The sequence below is a fragment of the Liolophura sinensis genome, chromosome 1 (assembly GCF_032854445.1).
Source record: "Liolophura sinensis isolate JHLJ2023 chromosome 1, CUHK_Ljap_v2, whole genome shotgun sequence".
Taxonomy (NCBI): Eukaryota; Metazoa; Mollusca; class Polyplacophora; order Chitonida; family Chitonidae; genus Liolophura; species Liolophura sinensis.
The window spans coordinates 36,158,226-36,181,779 of record NC_088295.1 but is presented as its reverse complement, the minus strand read 5'-3'; the positions used below and the strand labels follow the sequence as shown (position 1 = coordinate 36,181,779).

Below are 23,554 nucleotides of genomic sequence, written 5' to 3'. Positions count from 1 at the left end.
AGTTTATAGGTATTTCATGATAATGCAATCCAGGACAGGTTTTTCCTAGTACAGTGAACCCTGCTCTTTGAGATTTTTGAACAGTGTGCATGAGTGAACTGCAGGTAGGCTGCCATGTTTTGGGAGAATGACTGGTCAGACTTGGGTGTGTGCCAACTCTCCTAATGCAGAAATGTTCTAAGCTCATGTGCATGTAGCCCAGAGTTTGGTGTTAATCTTGTTGTATAAGTTAGTATTTATGTAATGTAGTCAGAAATCTAGAAATGAAATTTCTTCAAAGAGTTTGTTGGTGTGCTGTGACTAGAATATCATCTATAGCTTGAAAGCTGCGCAATTTTCTTGTGGGTGTGTAATTAATGATTGGGTTAAAAATGTAAAAGTTGATTAATTTGTCCCATGGTGGAGTTTAAATTTATGTTGCATATGTCACCCTGAGGGATAAAACTCTTATGTATTTGTATTGTGGATATTTCCTGTGCACAGATTTTTAACTTTTAAATAAACTTACATGATTACCACATGCACATAAAACATTGTCTTCTTGTATTTAATGCACATAGCAGTGTAGGTAGATAATGAATGTGCCCGTGCGATGATGTTTGATGTCCCAGTTTTATTTGATTGCATGTAAATGTTTACATGATCAGACGGCCACAAACAGATTTTGATTTCATTACTCATTGGATCATGATGATCATTGGATATCCATTACCCTTAAACTCTGTAACCCAGCATAATGATGTAATAGAATCTGTGACCATTACCTGTTTAGTCTTGTTCGTCGCGGTTATGTTAGGTCAGGGGGCCTCACTTGTGCAAATGTGAAATATTTTTACCTGTGTGTAAAAGTTCTATGCCAATTAATGTAAATTCTTTAATGCTGCCAAATAAAAATAGCTCTACATTTCATAAACCTTTCTCAAGATTTTCCTTCTTTAGAGCTATTTCTCTCACTACTTTCTTTGCTGCTTTCTTCCTTTAGAGCTAGCTCTCTTACTGCTTTCTAAGCTGCTTTCTTCCTTTAGAGCTAGGTCTTCTACTGCTTTCTTTGTGCCAAAACTTCAAAGGATCAACCTTTAGAAATGAAAGAAGTCTAGACTTTATTAAGTCAATTGTAAGGTACCAAGCTACTGCATCGTTACTTTGGATTAAATGATGTCATAATGTACAATTGTTTAGAGCAATGTGACTGTCTCAAGCAATCCCTCTAGGCAAGGAGGGCAAAAACACACATGAGAACAACTTGATTTTTGTTTATCGTGGTAAGGGTGAGCTGCAAAATGTTGTGTTGTTTGGATACATTCGGGAATTGTACTAAAAATATGTATATTTCAGGATATTTTTTAAAAGCAATTTAAATAATACAGTTAGTCACAAATAATTATCAATAATTCACTCTTAGTTCTATTTCGCTTTGCTTCCAGCGAGCCAACCTGAACACAGGGTGTCCCAGCAGTAACTGACGTTTATCTTGGGTTCATGGCCATTGCTAAACCAACTACCTAATAGTTTTTTCGGGACATCCCTGTATTTGGCTTGCCCTCCGAGCATAATGTAATTTTCTCTGTTCTGGTTATGTCCTCTTTATCCTACATGTAGCTGTCTCCCTTCCTGCTGACCTTTTGAAATCATTTGCTAATAACTCGGTCTATAATTTTGTTTGCAACAAATTTCTTATGTGTATGTATTTTAATATTTATGCTACCCATTCAACATGGGTATTCTTATGCAAATCTTTACATGTAGGAGAATATTTGTGCCTGGCTACATTGAGGAAGGTTGGTCGTACCCAGTATTTTCAATTAGCTTATATACCTTGCTGGTGATATTTTGTCCTTGCATTGTACAGCTTTAGGTTCCATGCAATTGCTTTATCACTTGTAAACATGCTCACATCATGCTTTATTCACAGGTTTGGTTCAATTGTATGCCAATTGTATTCTATCTTTCTATGTCTGCCTGTGAGACCTGTTATTCAGAATGTACTATTTCATGATGCTGATCCAGAATAAACTGAAATCATCATCCCTCTATAATAATTGTACTATTGTTTGTTGCTCTGTTAAGTTCCATGGGCCAAATGGTTAGCACACTAGAGCAGCAAATGACTCGAGCCTCTCACGAATGTGAATGCTGTGAATTTAAATCCAGCTCATGCCGGTTGGCTTTTCGGTTGTATGTGGAAAAGTCTTGCAACTTGCACATGTTCCCACCATAATGCACCTTGTCGTCAATTAAGCAAAATATTCTTGACTTTGGAATAAAATAGCAATCGCGTAATGCCCCAAGAGCCTCCCACCAATGCGGTCTTGGTGAGTCAAGTCCAGCTCATGCTGGCCTCCACTCCGGCCGTACACTGGAGAGTCTGCCAGCAAGCTGCGGATGATCGTGGGTTTCGTCTGAGTTGGCGTAAAACACCAATCGAATAAATAAATAAAACATTATTCATATGAAATAAATTTGATGTATAGGTTTATCTGTCATCAGTGTTGATGAGGAAAACAAAAAATTACCTAAGTTCAGAATGTTTTCACTGAGGATGTAAGACATGTTTAATAAATGTATTTGCACTAGCGTTTGATCTTTTCAGCTAATAATTATGTTCAACGTGGATTTTGATCATACATGTATTTGTTTATAATTATCATAATATAATAAAATATCATAATTCAGATTATATGCATATGTTTGGGTGTAAGCAATAAATTTACACTGAAATAACTTTATTAGGCATGCATCACATCCTTTATTCAGAACATTATTATGCAAAGAAGATATGGATTCTTAACTTATTAGTTCTCAGTGTTAACTTATAGCCTGGTGAGATTGAGTTAAACACCAGCTTATGATTACTTGTTTGATTTATATTTTGGGCTTTATGTCCCATTTCTCCCTTTCACTAACTGAAACAGACTTTGATACAAATATATCCCAGCAGATATCTAGGCTACCGTATATGAAATAGTTTACATAAATAATAATGTACTCAAATAAGTATAAGAAATAGACACATTCTGCAAAAACAATATTATATGGTTGTACCATAACTATTAGAACAGGTAGCATTGCATGTCTCTTTGCCATTGTAGGTGCATTTGTGCACTTCTTGACTTGCTTGTAGAATGACATCAGTGTAAATTTACAAAGAAACAGTGTGAAGTTTTATGACAATGGAACCATGATCCTGCCCACTCAGTAAATTATGTCAACTAGCCATGTTCTCTAAATAACCTAAAATTTCGCCCACAGATGTGCACTTATAGAGGCCAATAAATGCCACAAAATATAATTTTTTGTATTGAAACTTATAATTTCCGGTAGAATATCATCCCATGTTCCAAGCAAACCTCAAAATATCTTTTAAAATCAATAGAACTCTCAGAATCAGGAAAAATGACCCACTTAGTCATGGACGAAATTTATGGACATTTAGGGTATATATCTTTTTCTTATTAAATGATTCACCATCAAAAGATTGCAGCTATATTACAGGGCCTACAACATGCAGTTTTGAGGATAAAAGAAAAATTACAGCGTGACAATTCTTCATATAAGGTGAAAAAGGGAGTATTGAGATAGATTTACGCGCTATCGGATAGACTCGTATTCAAGTAGCAGTACATCTACTATCATTTTGATGAAAAATCATATGGAGAAGCATTATTTCGCATCAGGCCTACTACATGCGCTGTTTCTTCAGACGTTAAACCCCAAGCACTCACTTATCTTCAGAGAAACCTAAACTTGAACTGTGTCTGCATTCGTATGTCACATGTTGTGCTAGTAAGTTGTCAAGGCGTGAAGTGGCAAAAAGGTTGCTTCTCTGGCTGACCGCAGAGTTGTCACTTTAAATTAACGAAAGTGTGTAAGAAATATTTTTGTTTGTAACGTGAGAACTCACCTTTTGGTGAGGAGTTGGAACTGGCGTTAAAAGAAAGAAGACGGGAGGTAACTCTGTCTACCACGCGTATTCCCAGCAGAGGGCGCAATCTCCCACGTTGTTGTTCGTGCCCGCGAGTTCGCCGCCGAAGTAGTGACAGATGACTGCAGGCAGAAATTTGTAAGTTTCAACACTACATTTCTGACTAAGCACTCATAGCTTCCAGACATATGCAGAGGCAATAGAGTGGGCGCAAGGATGAATGTTGGCTGATTACTGTCAATGCCAAAGCTACGAATGCTGTGGCCAAGAGACCAATTAAACAGACAGACTATATTAAATTTCCTATTCTAACCAGTTTTACACTTACATGTCCTACCGTTCTGCGTTTGAATGACTTGAGACATGAATCTGAGTAAGATTAGTGTAAACTTTGTCTGGAACAGTGACTTATATGAAAACACATTGATAGCTTCCAGTCTAGTCACGGAATGTAACTCTGTATCGACCAGCACGAAGTGTGCGGAGAGTTACGGGGGAATAACTGCTTGTGTCGGATCGGCGGTAAGCCACATTTAACCCATCTTCACACGCGCATTAAGTCTTCCCTAGCGTAAGTAGATGTCAGCCAAGTCAAGTAACCTGTTCTGAGTCTCGCCGAACCAAAAGCGATCCATGACACCAGCACAAATTCACAAAATAAATACATTTTCAGACTCTACGTCCACTGTGGCTGTAAGCCGCCTGTCACCATTTTGACCACTTACATTGACGAACGTGACAGGCGTGATTAGAGTCATCTGACAGGGTGAGTGAACCAGCCAACTGGTCGACTGGGCATGCCTAGTGTTACTATAATGATTGCCATAGGTATTATCTCCCTTAACGGCATGGATCGTTATTGGTTTGGCGATTAAATGTGGCTTACAGTCAATCCGACACATTAAAAGAAGTTATTCCCTGTAGCTCTCAAAACACTTCGTGTTGGTCAATACAGCAACTACTTCCAGGCATACTCCTGTACAGATAAAGGGAAGTTGTAAAGTTTATGGTGCTGTTTTGGTCATGTGGTAGAGGACATAATGTTAGTGCCACTGTAAAGATGCATTTTTCAGTGAACAGCTGAATTGACAGATGAAATGGTAGTGAGAAGGGTGTATGTGTGTGTGTTAGGGGAGGTGGTGATCATACGGCTGTGGATCCGTGGACTGGTGGTTATTGCATGATATACTCCTGCACAATGACCCGGGAGCCTCTCACTAACTTGATGTGGCCACTGTGAGTTCAAGTCCAGGTCATGCTGGCTTCCTCTCCTATTCTATGTGGGAAGGCCTGCCTGTGACTGGCAGATGGTCGTGAGTTTCCTCCAGGCTCTGCCTCCATAATTCTAGCCACTGCCTATAAGTGAAACATTCTTGAGAGCAGCATAAACACCAATCAAATAAATGAATAAGAAAGTGTAAGGGACTATTTGTGACGGCAAAACTTCAAATGCTCTAGAGACGTGTTTGATGGGTAATATATGTCTTAAAGGGATACAGAATCGATTCTGATTTGCTGGTGTGAAAGGTTGGCAAGTCCAAGCTATGCCTCGCTCAGCTGAAGTTTAGGTATGGTTCACTCATTCAAGTTTGACCAAGGCTGCAATATTTAACCCATGAAACCCTATCTCCACTGCCTGCCAATGAGTGTCGATTCTGTATCCCTTTAAACATGAAGACGAACTCCTAAGGCAGTTGCATCAGAGTTTTAAATCAACACTGCGGTCAAACCAGTTATTACTAAAGTAAATCCAAGTAGCTGGATAAATTTGTTCCACAAATGCAGCTTTTATTTATTAGCCTGCCTGCCAGATACAGGCATAGCTTATGTCATACCCTGAGTGTCTGCGTCCAAAAACGGGGAAAGCAATGTTGAAGTAAATGTTAGGGTGGTATCTTAAAAATTATTATAAAGCTATAATTATGGTCCATTGAAATCAGTTGGTTGTACCATGTGATCATCTTGTACTTGGATCGATATTAGATCCTGCAGAGCCGGATTTTTTTTTTCATATTGCTCATATCATAACTTTACATGCTAAAATCATTTGAGGTGCTGCTATGTTTATTTCTGTAAACATTGACAATTAAATGTCAAGGAATTGAAGTTAGTGTATTAGTAAATGTTAGTGATGGTATTTCTTATTTGGAATTTTCTGCATGACAGTGTTCGCGACAGATAGTGTAGTGTGAATAGACAGTTTTAAATATGATTTTTCCCACCATTGCAGAAGAGCACGGATACTTAAAATGGAAGAATTTTCATCTGTCCAAACCTCCCATGTCAGCCACTGAGATGGATAGGTTTGCCTGGTTTGGTATGAATGACCAAACAGGAGATCTTTTTCGGTAGAAGCCTTTGTCACAGGTAAGTACTACAGGATTCTCAGGCTTTCTAAAATATATCATACTTTATGATTTTAATGAGATTTCACCGAATAAGATGTAGAACAAAATGTCAATACTGCACAGATGGCTGGCATGAATGGAAGCAGACATCTTGAGAATTTTATCCAGTCAAACACTTTGCTATCAGATTGCGTGACCTAAGTTGTGACATATCCTTTACCCATTCACTCCATGAAATGACATATGATAACATGGTGTAAGACATCATTTTGAGATCGTTTACAATGATTTAGTCACATATAGCTGAGAGGCCATTTCATGCGGTGTTGTAGGACATTTGTATCATTTATCATCCACAGATGTAAAATTGGTTGATTTTTAAGCCGTGTAATATTGAAAGACGGTGTCAGACAATAACATACCGTCTCGGCCCAAGCCTCATTCATCTCCCTAGTACAGCAGTAGACTCTAGGCTGTTCAAATAATACAAATGCAGTTTGTGTCCTTCATTGTACCGTTTCTAAATAACAAATTTCAGGTTCATTGAAAATTTCAATAGGGATGTTGAAGGTTGATGGGAAATAGAAGACGGCACCTCACCAGACAATGCTTAAAATTAGTTAATTCTTATGATATAACTTACTTTTCTCAGTGTTTATGAGAATTGAAGAATTTAAATTTTGCTCCTTTGTCTTTCTTGCATACAGGGAATGATTTTTTTGTTTTCATGTATAAAATACAGTAAGATTACTGAAGCACCATGTTCAAGCAAGGTGCTTTCTGTGATGTCCGCGATAACTAGGTCAGCACTGCTCTCATCCTAGAAGCCACCACCACAAAACTGAAGAATAAAACTCAGCAACAGTCAAAAGTCTAGATCAGCCTCAGTGGGGCAGAGATTTAATTTCATTTGCCTAAGAATTGAGCATGGATCTAGTTGTACAACAATCCTATTTTACTTTTGTAAACATTTAATAGGGGTCAAAATCACCAGCATATCCCTTCCGGAGGCTACGACCAGAAATATCCCAGCCATGCATGGGTGGGGTACTTGAAATGATAAAGCAGGCTTACTGTATCAACAGTTCATGGAGTGGAAGAAATATCTTTTGAGTATGTTCAATTTCTGGAAAATCACTTTATCACTTGGACCTTCATCGCTTAAGTTCAAAACTTTTATCTGCCATAGGCTACTGCTTTGACTATAATACGGAAAATAACTTTGACATTAGAGAGTAGAGCTTGCTGTCGATAATGGGGGCGTGCTGAAGCTGTGTCAAGACGAACTTTCACTAAACTTTTTCTGGGGTGAAAAGAATTTTTTAAAAATATTTAATGCCAGTTTATGATACTTTGAAGGGTAGTCTTTCAGTGGACATAAACATTAGTCAGGTGCTGTCTTTCACTTTGAAAAATCTGTTTTAAAATCTTACCACCCAGGTAATATTCTTGCAGACCACACGCTTCTGATCCCAAAGTTTTATAGGTATCATAAAGGGTTAGGTGACTAGTTTCTTCACATAGAAGACTAAATGTTGTCGTAGTTCAAAAGAACATTCAAAGTTTATAGAATAAAAAAAATATATTATATCATTTGTCTTCCACGAGGATGGTGTTCAAGTCTGTATGTCACAAGGTTGCTAGTAACCCCAGGTGCACTGATTTCCTCCGTACATAAAACTGACAACGATTGTTCCGGTGAAAAACTCTTCAGTATGACAGCAAACTACAGTCAAATAAAAAAATCTTATTTACCAAAATGTTTATCTTAACAAAAAACATGCTTCTTGATAACTCTTTAATTGGCTTTAATATGCATATTATGTGACCTGAAATGTGCGCCCTTAGTACCACCATTTCTGTATTAATGCCAGAGCCTGGGCCGATTCCAAACTCCCATCTCCTTGCAACTTGATGGCAGTCCAACTCAGTTCCTCTGCGCACTTATATTTAATTTTATTGTTATTAATTCAGTATTCGTAATTCAATCCAAAAAGGCATGAAACTGAACTTGTATTTTGAGTGCAGGTAAGTTTGGGAGCTGTCAGCGCAGACTTATCGAGTTGGAGTTTGCCGGTGTGTGGCTATTTGTTTCAGAGGCGTTGATGGACTTTGTGTTACGATGAATGTCAGGATTTTAGAATAGCACATTGATCTGTGACTTTAGAAAACACTGAAGATTTCATGTCATACAAGTTTGAATAGTAAATAAATTGTTGGTACCATCACCATCAACCAGTCACAAATCAAAGTGAATTTGCTCAGTAAATTTGAGATGTTCTAACACTTCACATGTCTTAGTTGTAGCCAGCTCCACACTTATGATGAGTTATTGCTGTCATAGTAAGATATTATAGGAGCAATATCTATGGGAGCTATAGCTTGGCCAGCTGAATTTAGGGGAGCTTTTAGCCACTCGTCCAAATTCTGCCCGTGGAAAGGACTGTGTACATTGAAAAAACAAACTTTACACAGTTCATTGACTTGCATTGGATGGGACAGGACATGACAGACCAAAAAGTCTTGTTAAGCCTCTAATGAAAAAACATAAAATTATGTATTTGTCTTGATGTATGCTCAGTCTCTGCAGTACAAGTGGTATCCTACTGAGAAACACACATACACACACCCACCCACACACACTCACACACCTACCCACGCACACTCACACACATAATGGATTCTGGTTTTTGTCCATCTGCTTATTTTCTCTGATGTACAATCTTCCATTACATGTAGTTACTGTTTTTTCCATTATATTCTTGTTTTTGTTTCTACTTATATTTGTCTTGTCCATGATGATGCTCGCAATAATAGCGTCATATTTAATCATGTACTTATATGTACATTTGCACATGCATAATTGTACTTAATGTGAGTGATACTGTATTGGGCCTGAAAGTATTATTTTATGAACTGTCAGATCGCTGTATTAGGGCCTAAGCACTGTAAGGTGTTTACATACAAGCATTAATAGGTGTTAGACCATATTTCTCAACACCTGTTATTACCTGTACAGCATTTGCTCATAATCTTTTCACTTGTGCTATGACATTCAAAGCATTATGCTTGTTGAGGATGGCAAGGTCAGAATTCTAAGTACATATTGGGCTTATGATTTGTTGTCAAGGTTGCTCTTTTGTGTTCTGGTATGGTTGAAGAGTTTGATGAGTTTCAGGAAAAAAACTAACAGTATTTTTTATTTACTATTTAGTACAAAAAATTTATATGCCTTTCCATACTAAGTTCAAATTTACTCACATGTGATTGAAATTAATCAAGTATGAAAAGTTGTACTTAGAGCTGTATAAAATAATAATTAGTACCCCATTGCAATCTGTTATTCTTCAGTATATTATAGTACAATACTTGACCCTATATGTAGAACGTGTGTAAGAACTTAAATAGGCAGCTGAGTTGATTGTAATTGTTTCAAATAACAACTGGGTTAAAAAGAGACTCGACCCAAGACCAAATGTATACATGCATCAATAAAGTGTCCTACATGAAGTTTAAAGGCATACCTTTTTATTTTTGTGATGTTGCACAACCAAGACATTGCAATTCAGAGTAAGGCAAAATCACGCATATTGAGGAAATGAAAAGCTTCTTCAATGCTCCAATTTGGAGGGAGGTATTATGATAACCCATTGACCCAGATGTTTCCACTTATGTGACCTAAATCCTGTTTAGCGTTTTAACCATATATGTGTGGGTTACAAGCGACACAACATTGTGTTTCAGGTTGCTTCAACAGGACACAACCTATGGCCTCGTGAATTTCTGATTAAAATTTGATTTATAGAGTTGCCAAGCAAGTCCGAAAAATGTCTGTGTGGGCCTATTTCAGACCCTCATTGTAAGTAACTCAGGTGATTTTATTTGTTGTCTTTTCTTTTAAATGGTTTCAGTATCCAAAGGAGACAACAACAATCAAAAGAACACTGGCAGCTTTCTGAAGCCTTATGTTTGCCGATTTTTGGAAATCATGTGTGAGAGTATGCTGCATGTCTTAAGTTTCACAACCTCAAACATACAGTACATGGATGCATGCTTTATGACCATGTAAACCAGAGCGGATAATCAGCATGGTGTTCACGACGTCATTCAGTGTTTACAGGGTAGTATGATTAACAAAGCCTTGCATGCATATTTATCAACAATCCATGTAGGTTTTCTTTTGAATGAAAATGTCCTGACAGCTTTGTGACAGAAATTGTTTTTTTTTTTGCCAGCTTCTCACCATCAGGGTTATGCACACATGCACACCCACATGGCTTTTGATGAAAGTTTTTGCTGGAACCCAAAGATAAGGCCAGCACTTAAGTAGTGGGTGTATTAGCCAGGTCTGGTATGCAACTGGCAGGATAATTACCTAGGTAAAACAGTCTCTCAGATGTGGGAAAGAACAGCACCTGTAAGTAACTCATAAGTAAACTGTGACACAGTGTTATCTGTGTTATAACCACTCAGGCAATGTGTCAGATTGACATGTTCATATACAGTACACAGAACGACCAGTGTTGTTTTGTGTAAAATCCCTAAGTGGAACATTGACCTTTGTCTTACATGTAACTTAATTCCTTAAACACCCAGTCATCAGCCTACAATAAGTACCATTTATAACAGGGGTCTTTAAAATAAATCTATATGAACATGTTTTCAAGTGTTTGCCATCTTTCTTTTGCCAGCAGAAGTGTATGTGTACTGTGGCTTTATACGGAGCATTAGTTTCACAACACTTCAGCATACGTACACACAATTCATATGCACAGTAAATTTCTTGATCACTTGCAAAACCCAAACTTGACATGGATAATGCATAGCTGTTGTGAAATGATATGTTTGGGAAGTTGGTGGATTGATCAGCTTTGTTTATAGCTTCATGGTGTCACTGTCAGGACATATCAAGAGAGTATGAAATGTGATAATACATATAACATGTAACAAAGTTTTCTGACAACATAAGTAACAAACTGGAGAGGGTATCTCACTAGTTGTGGAAATGTCAAATGTGGTACTTTGTTAGTTCGTGTCTAGTTTCTAGATTGATGTATTATGCTAGGCTTACTGTCAAATCAACAAACTACCATAACTGACATCATTTGCAGTGTTCATGGTTATAAATTCACTTCGTGTCAATGGTAGTCTACTTTAAATTTTTTTCAACCGCTAAAGCACTTTTTCAGTGGAATATATTAATACAATTATTATAAAATTCACACCAAAATTGATTAGTTTGTGTCATTAAGATGCAAGCTTCATAAACTTGTTCACATACACCTCTACACTCTACAGTGTTTCAAACTACTGGTTGCAGAGGTGGTTGAAAGTGCTAAAGAGGTAGGGTACATGTAAATACGTTCCTCCTTTCTAATGGTTAAGAGATGGGCATTGTGGTATCAATTATCATCAGACATTAGATTGTGTATACAAGGTGATAAATTGGGAGGTGAAGAAGATGCTAGGAATTTTCTATGTAGATCTGTGACTATCTCTTGTGAGATTGTGGTTTGTTTATCAAAATCTCAGTTGTCCCCCCTTCTCATGTGAATGGGCTGACCCCTATGACAGAGGAGCAGATGTGGATGGGGGTGGATACAGCTGTGGCCTTAGTATGGACTGTAGAGAGGGTACTAGTGCTGAGCTGTGTGAGGAGGCTGTCAGCACTTCTACTGAGGGGGCAATCTGCACTGAGAGCGGGGTAAGGTACTAATGACTAGATACTGTGGACTGGCATGTAAGTCAGGAGGGCAGCGGAACAGCATTAGAGATGCATGGTACTATAACAGGAATCTGTACTGCTGCGGGTACCACATGGTGGTCTGTGAGACAAAAGTGAAGGTTAGAGTACCTTCCTAATTAGCTGCTATGTTTCTTTGAACAATCATAGCCTTGCGATCTTCATAATAACTGCACCTACAACATTAGTTGGTGTTTTCTTACAACCTTAAGCTTTAGACATATATGTACAGATCAAATGTGGATCTAACTCTCACTATAGCCACTATACCAGCATATACATGTACATACAGAAGTCATTTTCAGTCACTTTTGTTTTGAGTAGTGGGGAGTATGTGAGAACTGTGCAATTGAAGCTGAGAATTCCTTTGAAGTTAATGCCAGAAAATTGCGATCAAATTCTGGACTGAACATGTTTGAGACACCTTCAAAATAATATTGACTTTAATACATGCATGTGGAAATGCTTGTTTTTTTTTCACGGCTTCTAATCAGTTCACATGCATGTGACTCCCCTAAGACTTAATTAGCATCTCGGGACAACCACATTAAGACTGGCTGTTACAATGGATTGTGACTGAATAGGAAATGTCAGACATCTGTGTAGTGGAAATTGTTTCAAGCACATACCCACACACTACCACTGGTTTCACAGGCAGCATGTGCACTTGTTTGAGGTCTGCCTTGGGAACAGCTTCACCACAAAGGTCAGACAACCCCCTGACAGTCCCTGCCTTCCTTACTCATTGAGGCTGATTATAAACAATTACTCCGAGAAAATGTTGGTGGAAAGTTGAAAACTGGGTAAGAGAAGGCTTAGGTATGGCCTCAGTATTAAAATTAACTTTATCAAATCTGTGGTTTTGTGGGACAGATGTGTATCATTTATGGCCCACCACAGACGTAAATTGATTTACAAGTGGTGTAATATTCATTGACGATAGCACAAATTATGTAAGACAGCAGCATACCGTCTCAGCCCAAACGGCAGTCATCTCCCGAGTAGACCTTAACCATACTTAGACCCGCTATTCATATTATACAAATACATTTTTTGTCGTTCATGTTAGCGTTTAGTCAGCGTGCAGTTGCTAAGGAACAACTGTCAGAGGCAGTGAAAGATTCAATAGGGATGCCGAAGGTTTATTGAAATAAGAATACAGTATCTCATCGGACAACGCTTAACATTACTTGATTCTTTTGATATAATATTTTTTCTCTGAATTTATTTAACTGAAGAATGTAAATTTTGCTTTTTGTCTTTCTTGCATAGAAGGGATGTTTTTTTCTGTTTTCTTTTATAAAATACAGTAAAGGTATTGAAATGCTGCGTTTAAGCAGAGGTGCCTTCTCCATGTTCTCGATGACAAGGTCAGCACTGCTCTCATCTTAGAATCCACCTTTGCAAATTTAAAGCATTAAGTCCAGTGACAGTTGAATGCCTAGATCAGCCTCAGTGGTGCTTAGATTTATTTCCATTTGTGTCAGAATTAAGCATGAATCCAGTTGTACAACAATCGCTATTGTAAGTTTGTAAACATTTAATAGGGGTCGAAATCACCAGCACAACCGCTCCAGAGGCTACGACCTGAACCAAGAATATCCTGGTCGTGCATTTGCAGGCTACTCGTAAACTGTATAAATGATACAGTAAGCCTACTGTATGAACAGTTGAAGCAGTGGAGGAAATATTCTGCCAGTATGTCCAGTTTCCGAGAAAGCTGTATCACTTTTTTAATAGTCAATACCTTTGACGTTAAAGAATTAAAGTAAACGTGACTCACCTTGCTGTTGATAATGGAGACATGCTGAAGTGTGACAAGACGAAGTATCAATAAAGTTTTACTGTGTGGAAGAAAGTGTAAAAGAATATTTAATGCCGGTTTAGGATACTTTGAATAGTAGTCTTTCAGAGGACATAAACATCAGTCAGGTACTGTCTTTCACTTTAAGATTTACTATTGCAATGATATAAAGCAGAGTGTGAGCTTCCTATCTCCGGTGACGCGACCAGGCCTGTGCGCTGACCTGGTCTGATGTGGTGGCAACAGAGAATGGGCTGTTACATCTACAGAACCAGTACACAGGTGTGACCCAGCCTTGCTCTCCAGGATTTAGTCCGGTTGCCTGCGAAGGTCTGAGAGATGGACAGATGCCAGTGTTTCTGTGGACTGCTTCGTTATTGATGGCCCGCCGTTAATCAGCACAGGAAACACTCAATGAACTTACGACTCTTAAGGATGAGGCCGAAATGTAGGCGCTTCCAAATGATGTGTTTAAGTGTATAAATTTTCCAGGAGCGGAAAAGGTGGGTGTCAGCACACCACCGTGTCCTAGACCTTGCTGAATTGTCCCCTGTTGCTCATAGACACACAGGCCTATATCATTCCTGTGCTTCCAGTGGGACTAACATTACCTTTTTGCTGATGAAACAAATCATACAATGTTTTGGTTATAGTTAATAACAAAAGCAGAGTGATTAACATAAACATCCAAAGTATACAATACTGTGCGACTTTGACAGGTATTTACGGAAGCGAAAACTAACAATGCACCATGGGTGTGTGTACTTTACAAACTTAGCCAGGCAGCTATAACAATCAAAATACCCTACAGATATAAGATAGAAGATTGAAATGACAGTTGCCATTGGAATCCATATATTTTACAAGAGGTTTATAGGAGAGAAAGCAGTGATGTGAGAAGATCGAGAGAGCAAGGTGTTTATACAGTTTTCTTGCCTAAACCTTTCTGACCAGGATGTAAGATTGACTAAAGGTACATGGTAGTGATAGTAACTGGAGAGGTATATGGTAAGTAGTCCAAGCTTCAGCTCCTGTCTGTCAGCTGTTTAATCAACACATCATGCCTCACTTTACAGTCAATACTAGATAGGAAATCCAGACCATATTGTGAAAGCGTCTTGCCTACTTGCTGATGTCAGATAGGTTAATCATGAGGGAGACTAGCTTACTGTCTTATATACAAACCTACATGTACATAGCAAGGTGAGGTTCCACCAACATGATCTGCAGATGTATTCTGAAGTCTTGTTTTCCTCCAGGTATTCTGATACCATCCCTGTTGTGTGTCATAGGAGTGTCAATTTTAATGTCATAGGTATAGTGCTATGTAGTAGCTGGAATACTGTCCTTACCTTTGTCATTAGCGTGTTATTTACTCAGTTAAGTCATACATTTCTGAGAGCCCCTTTCCTTCCATTGTTTTTCTTGCAGAATGTCAGTGAGATGTTGGTGTTTGGTTTTGTTATTAGAATTAGTGTCATAAATTTCTGACATCAAGTACAATTAGTAAGGTATGTGTTTGCTCTGACTGAAGTCAGGTTTCAAGAGAACTGGCAGAATCATCTGCACAGTATACTGTTACATAGCACAATGGATTGTGGTATACATATTGTACAAGAAAAAAACACAAACAAATGAGTTCTTGTAAACGAAATGCAGACAAGACAAGGGAAGTGTATGAGCCAGATGTGAACATGAGTATAATGAAATAGTTGCAAGTTATGGCATTGTAACCAATCATTTAAGAACATCAGGAGTTGAATAATGACAAGAAATTTCATTTTGTCTGAACTAGCTGAACACAGTCTGTTCTGGAAATGCGTTAGCTCTTGGAACTTGAGAACATCTGAAGTACTCTACCCTATTATTGTGCAAGTATAAACTCCCCTTGATTGCTTCCACACTTTCTTGTGATGTAGGATGAGGGTGGCTATGTTGTTAGCAGGGAGGAAGCTACATAGGTACAATTCCTGTGTTACAAGTATACCAGTAACTGAAGTCCATCTGGTTTTGATTGGAGGGTGGGGATGGGGGGAGATGAGACTCACCCCGTGGCTTGTATACACTGCACAGAGGGTTATGATATGATGTGTAGACTTGATGGCCAAAGCTGTCTCAGTAGCCTGAACACCATTACAACACTGGCAGGCAGATAGACAACTGGATAGGGATGTGCACCTCTGGCTATCACATTCACCATACTTCCTGTGCTACCTCAGTCATATAAGAATATCAGATTTTGTTTTGAAATTTGTAGAGCATTCATTCCTACTTGTACTAAGACTATTTCTCTTTAGCAGAAGTATTTCTGATCAAATGTTGACAAAATTACAGTGAAAGCACTACTCTTGTATGTACCTGGTGATAGGACAGATAGCTTATGTTCAGGGTAATCACATTTTCATTGTGACCGTCTCTATCAGGCGCCTGCTTTTTTTTCAGATAGATACAAACTGTGTCTAATAATATTTCTCCTTATCAAACCATTCAAAATAAAACCTGTGAAAACTATTTGTGTGGCAGAAGTTAAACTGGCATTTAGAGATTAGGGTTGTTTTCCAGTCAACTGCTGACAACACAGATGTGTCTTTGTAGCCTAATTGTACATGTAGTTTGTGCCCCTCTGATTGTATGTATAGTTATATATGTCCCAGTATAATTTTTGTGAGACACCGTATGTCAGATTTGTGGGAGTTTTATAGTCATGTAATTCACATTAACTTGAAGACATCAGTGTAACCTTCAGTACTCTCAACAGAATGATTCGGTCAGTGAATAATCATTGGCAGAATCAAGGCAAACTATGCCATGAAAGGGTTTCACAAAGTAACACTTCTTATGGATAAAAAAATTTACTGATGCCTTTTGACAAAAATGGTGGAATCACATAGATAAATCACATAGGCTTGGTTTGGACTGCATTAATTTTCCCTCCCCATTACCTACCCTCAGGAAGCGATTGTAGGACATTTCGTCCACCTCCCCAGGAGGGGAAAATGTCTAGGGGTGGGGGGGAGGGAGGGGGGGAATATTGGTACCCCTCAGGAAGCTGCTACCTTCCTAAAAGCATCTCTTGACACTTCGGTCAACTTTGTGGAAGTTTTCAAGTCAGATTTCACATTAACTTCCAGCCAGATAAGAATCTCCCATACAGTTATTGCTGAATGTATGTTAGTCTTCTATCGGGTTAGAATAGTCCGTCGTGGGATATCTTTTCAGAATTTTTTGAACATTGATCTTGTTATATTTTCCCTAAAATGCACTACAGCTAACTTTGCCAGTGGTTATATCTAGAATTGAAAACATTTGTCCTAAAGTGAATGAAGTACAGGTTTATATATTGACTGGAGATATTGTTGAAGAATTCAACTTGGTAACAAGTGGTCATAAGGATGCACATGTGCAAGTTTAGGAACGCATGTGGCATGCAGCATTGTAGGCGTCTATTTATTGGCATTTCCGAAGGTTCCCCTTTCAGAGGCTTCCCATCCATCATCAGCTCTGTATGGGAGAGTTCTTGAAAGCCTAATGCCACAGCTGTCTTATGTAATCTCAGGAATGGTGAGTGGCTAATGTTCTAGCATAGTGACATAGTAAGTTGGCTTTTTGTACTGGCATGTGCTCACTGTCATTGTAAACAGTTAAACTCAGTTGTTATGTAAAAATGCAGAAATGGCGCGCTGGTCTGGAGAACTAAGTTTAGCGCAACATTGTCGGAATTTCATCCCTGACAGCTTCCAGCTCTTCATTTAGTCACCATCCTATGGCAGAATCCTTGCGAGTGCTTGTTCAGCATATTTAGGGGGAAAACATATCACTGATAGTGTGTTTCCTTTTAGTGTGTTATAAAATATTTCTTTTCTTTTTTTTTTTTGAGAGACCGTGAAGTTGACATAACATAACCTTGTGCTCTAAACAGTAACCTGAGGGGCTTCTGTTGGTGAACTGTGTCTGTAAAGCATGCAGAAGGTTAATCTGATAAGCATGCCTTGTTGAAATGTGATCGTACCACCAGTCCCATATAAGCATATCAGCTGTTTTCTGGTTTTACCTAAACAGCAGTTAGTGTAACATGTGCAACAGTTTTAGGCCTACCATTAGAGTGTGTTAATTACCACCATGCCGCAGAGAAAGTTCCATTTTGTTGTAATGTATATTGTACACATTGGAGAAAAGTTTCTTTCTGCAATGTCAGTTGCAACCACATGGCTGAAAAAGTGCATTAGACATCAAATGAGTGAGTGAGTGAGTGCTTGGGGTTAAACGTCGTACTTAACAATTTTTCAATCATATGACAACGACCTTAGAGTGCATGTATTGTGCCTCTGTTGTAAGACAAATTTCCATCACTCTTTTATCTTGTGCTTCTTCACTGAGACAACTTACCAAAAACAAGTTTCCGCCCCACCCGAGTCATTATACTGATAACGGATCACCAGTCGTGGGACTATCGTCTTCATGCTGCACACCAAGCTAGGAAGTTACAACATCCCCTTTTAAGGTCTTTGGGGTGACCCAACCCTGGATTGACCTTGGATCTACCTCCTCCCAGAGCACACACTTTACCAACTGTGCTGTTGGGGCTGGTTTAAATGTCAAATGCAATGAAATTGTACTGTTATGCGCCAATATCATTGCAGTGGTTTCCTCCTCTAGATTTTTTAGTGGTCAGTTTTTATTTATATTTATTTATTCAGAGTTTTGGTCAGAGGTATTTAGTGCTGGATTTGTTGCGTAGGAAACAGGTATATCGTGTGTGGATAACTCTTTGGCTACCCCAAACAGTTGTCTAATATCCACATGTAATGTGGTTAAATTTGTTTTTTACACTATAGTGGATTGTTGTGATTATTACTATTTAGTTCTGAAAATTCTCATGGAAATCTTTAAAAGAATTAAAGAAATAATTGAATATATAATTCAGGGCACACCCTGCTTTTATGGGAATGAGACATTTCTTGGTTTGTCAGATGACCATTCATGTTCAGCCCCAGGTGGTTTATTGCCACTTTGATGTTTATTGCCCCAGTGGGGAGTGTTCTGCACTGCCAGAAAGGATAGTTTTCTGCACTGTCAAGGAGCTTTCCTCTTTTCTTGGGAAGATGTTATGTTCAGTGAAGCACTTGCCCATCTGCCTCTGTCATCTGGTAGGTTTAGAACCCTGCCCTGAGCTATACCACACAGAAAACCCCTCAATAAGGCAAGAACATGTACATGTATTGGCTTGCTACTCTGTAGTAACTGACCACTTTAGCCTATCTCTGTGGGGGTTATCTGGCACCTCACCCCTCCCTCCAGGGCTGTGGCAGAGTCAGCCCAGGGGTACAGCTGTATAAACTGTAATCCTAGCTGGTCTTTGTGGGATGAAACCTCCCAGTTAAAGTGCTGCTATCAGATGGCAGGCCTGATGCTATTTGTGGTTAACACTGTTGAATTTTTTTTTTGCATTTTCTTTGGCACAAAAAAGAAATAAATAAATACATTTTAAAATCAGGAAATTTTCCTCAAAGAGATTCAGCAGATAAAGATGTTTTATATATACAGTGTGTAATATGAGAAGCTCATTTGATTTTGTACAAGATTAAAGTTTTAAGTGTCAAATTAATAAATAAGTAAATAAAAAGTCAGATGGGATTAAAGTTAATCCCAATTTAGTGGGGACTTTGTTCATTCAAACAGAATGATCTGTAAATCGGAACACATGCACTTCTACTGTGTTGGTTAATTTTGTTTAAGGAACTCTGAACATGTTTTTGTTGATACTGCTCGTGGAATATAGCCAGAAGGAACAGCCAACAGCCTGCTCATCTCATCCGGATGTGACTGAGAACCGTAGGTGAAAATCTAAACGGACAGTTACAGGGCTTTTGTCAGTGATGCTGAACATTATATAATGAAGAGGTTGTATTAGGGGTGTGTGGGCAATGTCTACATTCACATCATGTACAGGGTGTCTGAGTATTGTCCAGGACTTCACCCTAGTGGATAAAGTGGAAGTCTGTGTTAAGAGTCCTGTCAAAGGCCTGTGTTTATATAGTCACTTGAAGGAGAGATAAAGTCAGTAGATATCTGAGTAATTACCCAATAGGACATCTGTGGAGTAGAATGAATGGATGAAGTTACATCCCTGTCAAGACCATTCCCATAAGGGGATATCTCACACCATTGGGGTTGCTATGCACTTTGTCATCTCCTCAGTTTGTAGGTGCATTCATGCAGTGTTATCATTTTGTACTTCAAGCTGTACTGGTTTTCTTATATTATCTGTAGGGTCTGTGAAAACTGAATGACTGTGGACCTTAGTACAGCTCAGCTCTACATAAAAATACATGTACCAGTACCAACATTAATATCGAGTGTTAGAAATCTATTATTTAAAAGCCTTTTTCAGCCATTCATGGGAATGTCTGATCACAATCTGCGGATGGTTGTGGGTTTCCCCCTGCTCTGCCCGATTTCCTCCCACCAAAGTGCTAACAGCCATTGTACAAGTGAATTATCCTTCAGTATGGCATAAAACACCGGTCAAATAAATAAATCATTCAAAAGTTTTGTCAGTATCAGCTGTTGAGGCTATGTCTGTGGCATTTACAAGTGTGCTTCACTGGTAATTTGCAAAAGTGCTTGTAATACAAATTGCACATGTATAAGCATGGAGCACAAGTCCCACAAGTAGCAACATTCCCACATGTAACTTCGGTCACTATTCCCACCTGGTTTTGAAATAATAAAGTTCTGTTGGCAGAACATAAATATTCAGACTGTTTGATGAGGTTTCTCTGATCTGCTGAATACTATTAATGTGACATATCACTTGGAAGCAGATGGTCTTACAAGTATTGATATAATATCCTCTTAAAAACTGTTTGCTGACATTTGGCTGTTACGGCTTCATTTGTTCTGGGCATTAGATAGATTTACTGGTGACTCTGAACTTACATAAATGACAAGGCTCCTGTTACTGTGTTACTGTGTCATTAATGAGTTCTAGCTGGAAACCAGAGTGTTTGAGTAATCTTAGCTGAAAATTGCCTTGCAATAAGGGTGCATGTATTGTCTTACTGCATGCTGTTCTGGCTTCGTCTTTCTTAAACTTGACCCAAATAGAAAGCAGGACTGCGCTGATTAGAAGGGCAGTGAAATTGTGGTTGTGGCTTATGTTGTAATATGGATCAAGTGTGAAGTGGATATCACAGACCTATATGCTCGAACTGACTGACTGACTTGGGGGAAAAAAAAACAAAATATTTGTTGGATGCCATGAACACAGTACTATTTTAATCAAGCATTATGTCGTGTTTTTAAGTACTGATATTTGAATAAGAACATGCATTGTATCAGATTGGTGTAAAAGTACCTGCTAACCTTCCTCTGTATAGCTATTAACAGAGCTGTAGACATTGCATTCTGGTGCTTAATCATTTGGCTCATCTTGGCAAATCTCTCAAGGGAAGAATTCAAACCCAGTTTTCAGACCATTGTTGCTAAACTTAGAGGAAAAATGAAGGCTGTAATTCCACCGAGGTTCCAGTAACATGTGTGGTCCATGAATGGGTTGTAATAGTGGGAATGGTGCTCATGGAATCCATGCTTGGAGGTTGTGACATTGTTAGGCTAACATTTACCATTTCCAGAGAATGCTACTGGTGTGTTGTTATAACTCCAATCTAACCAGAGATGACATTTGCAGAAGGCTGAACTTTACCTGTGGTATCTCTCACGGGACCAGCCTTTCCTAGGGCACCCTGTGAACACACTTGCTAATACTCAGCTGGAAAGTGTTCAGTTTTTCCATCAACCAGCAATATCACCTTAAGCCGAGGTTACACTAGCAAAAATTGGTGGCTCGAAATGTGGCAAAAGTATTTCAGTTAATTTAATTGTTTTAATTTTCATTTTTTTTCCCAGTCTTACGGTATGCTGAACAATCACTTGGCCACATTGAATTTCTTGGTAGCAGTGCATTTGTAGAAGTGCATTTACCTCCAGTTTTGTGATTGTATCCATACTTCCTATTTCCCTTCTTGGTATGCTGTTCATTCTGTGTAAGATGGTTGGTCCATGCCTGTATCCATGTCTATACCATGGTCACATTTTCCTATATAAGCATGCATGTGTTTGTAATTTGGCCATACAAAGGGAGTTTGTGGATTTCATTTTAGCTTCAACTTTTACATGTATTGTGGTTTGCATTATCCAGTGTCTTGCATATTTAGTTCACCTGTACAAAGTATAGCCATAGCTAATGTCATACCATATTCATGGATAAATGGCAGTGGGAGTACATGTATCTTAAAAAGCACTGCATGTATGGAGCTCAGATTTGACATATTAAGATGAAGGGGATGTTCCATTGTTAATGTCCTGTTGTAAATTAACAAATTCATAACCTTCACTTCTGTTGTGTATAGAAATCATGTTAAGGTAAATAATTAAGTCCTTTATGTATTGAGCTGTATTTGTGAAGGTTTTTTGTCTTCTAAAGCAAGATCTTTGGTAGATGTTCTGTGAAATCTAAGTCCCTTTGCATGCTTGTGAGGAGTGTGGTGCAGGATACTGTAAGTTAAAAACCTTAATTGTATCTTCCATGGCAGTTTATGTGTACAGATGAAAACCATTATGCTCAGGCCCTGACTTCAAAGTCTGTTTGTTTTCTCATCTGTAGTGCATAAATCTCAGGATTTCATATCCCAATCTTGAATTTATTTAGCAGCATATGTACATGTATACGTGCCACTATATATTATACTTAATTACAGACAGGTTGTAATTCAGAAGGAGAATTGGGACATGGTGGTGAATAGCTTACATTGGCCAGGTTCATACTTTGTTTAGGGCTACAATATACTTGGTCTGTGGTCTAACAGTACATTTCAGCTAAAAATCAAACCAACAGCTCAGATCATCCTCATTTTTTGTGCATTAGGATATTGCTTGGGATATACATGAATAAAAGAGCATTCAGAGCTATCTGGATATTTTGCTTAAAATTTGGCTCCAGATGTACACTAACTTAATAGCATTTATACTCTTAGACCCACAAAAGGAACCCGTTGGATGAATGAGTGCTTACATGTGTAAACCACTGATAGACATAACAGAATCCTTAATGCCTTCACACTGTAAACTGTGAAGTGAGGGAGGTTGCTGTGCAGTTGAGATCCTTGTCTTTCAATCACTTGAACATACAAGTAGGTGATTCACTTCCAGCCTTAGTGGCAGTATGCATGTTTTAGACTTACTAGGATGAATAAACTGTCTTTTGGACAAACTTGGGCAAAGTTGTCCATTCACTTAAAATCTTGATGGAAATAATAGGTGAGAAGTACTTTCGAGGCTGTTTATGTGGACTTAAATATACATCCACACTGTGAGTGAAAATCTGTAGATGAGATTCAGTTGTGAATAAGCTGGTCAGTTACTTGCCATGTGCCAGTTGTATATTCCGTGAACTCTGGTATCTTTAATCAGTGACACTGACTGTCATTTTTGAAATATTGAGGAGTGCAGTATTAAACATCGTCAATCAGTCAAAAGTATGCACAACATATTTCTGCAATATATTTCCTTGTCACAACTGAACAGCATTGGTGTATCATGATCTTAGTTAATTTATTGTCTCAGCTGATCAAATCCTTGTCCTTGACCTTATTGCAGTGTAGTTTCATACTACGTCTGTACCATAGATACAAATCATATTGGTGGCTTGTCATACTTCTTGTTTGTAGCGATGTCTT

The 23,554-nt window shown here is 38.4% G+C and overlaps 1 protein-coding gene across 2 annotated transcripts in view; it reads left to right on the top strand.

The window, feature by feature from the left end:
* Window positions 1–4,020: 4,020 nt before the first annotated feature.
* Window positions 4,021–23,554, top strand: part of LOC135469135 (chondroitin sulfate N-acetylgalactosaminyltransferase 2-like) — a 32,005-nt gene continuing 12,471 nt past the window's right edge. The window contains exons 1-2 of one of the 2 annotated variants that reach the window (XM_064747674.1): window positions 4,021–4,060; window positions 6,153–6,289. The gene's annotated coding sequence lies outside the window, so the exon portion shown is untranslated. Of the gene's footprint in view, window positions 4,061–4,422; window positions 4,445–6,152; window positions 6,290–23,554 lie in introns of those variants that run through there. The other variant, XM_064747682.1, reaches the window with a different exon arrangement.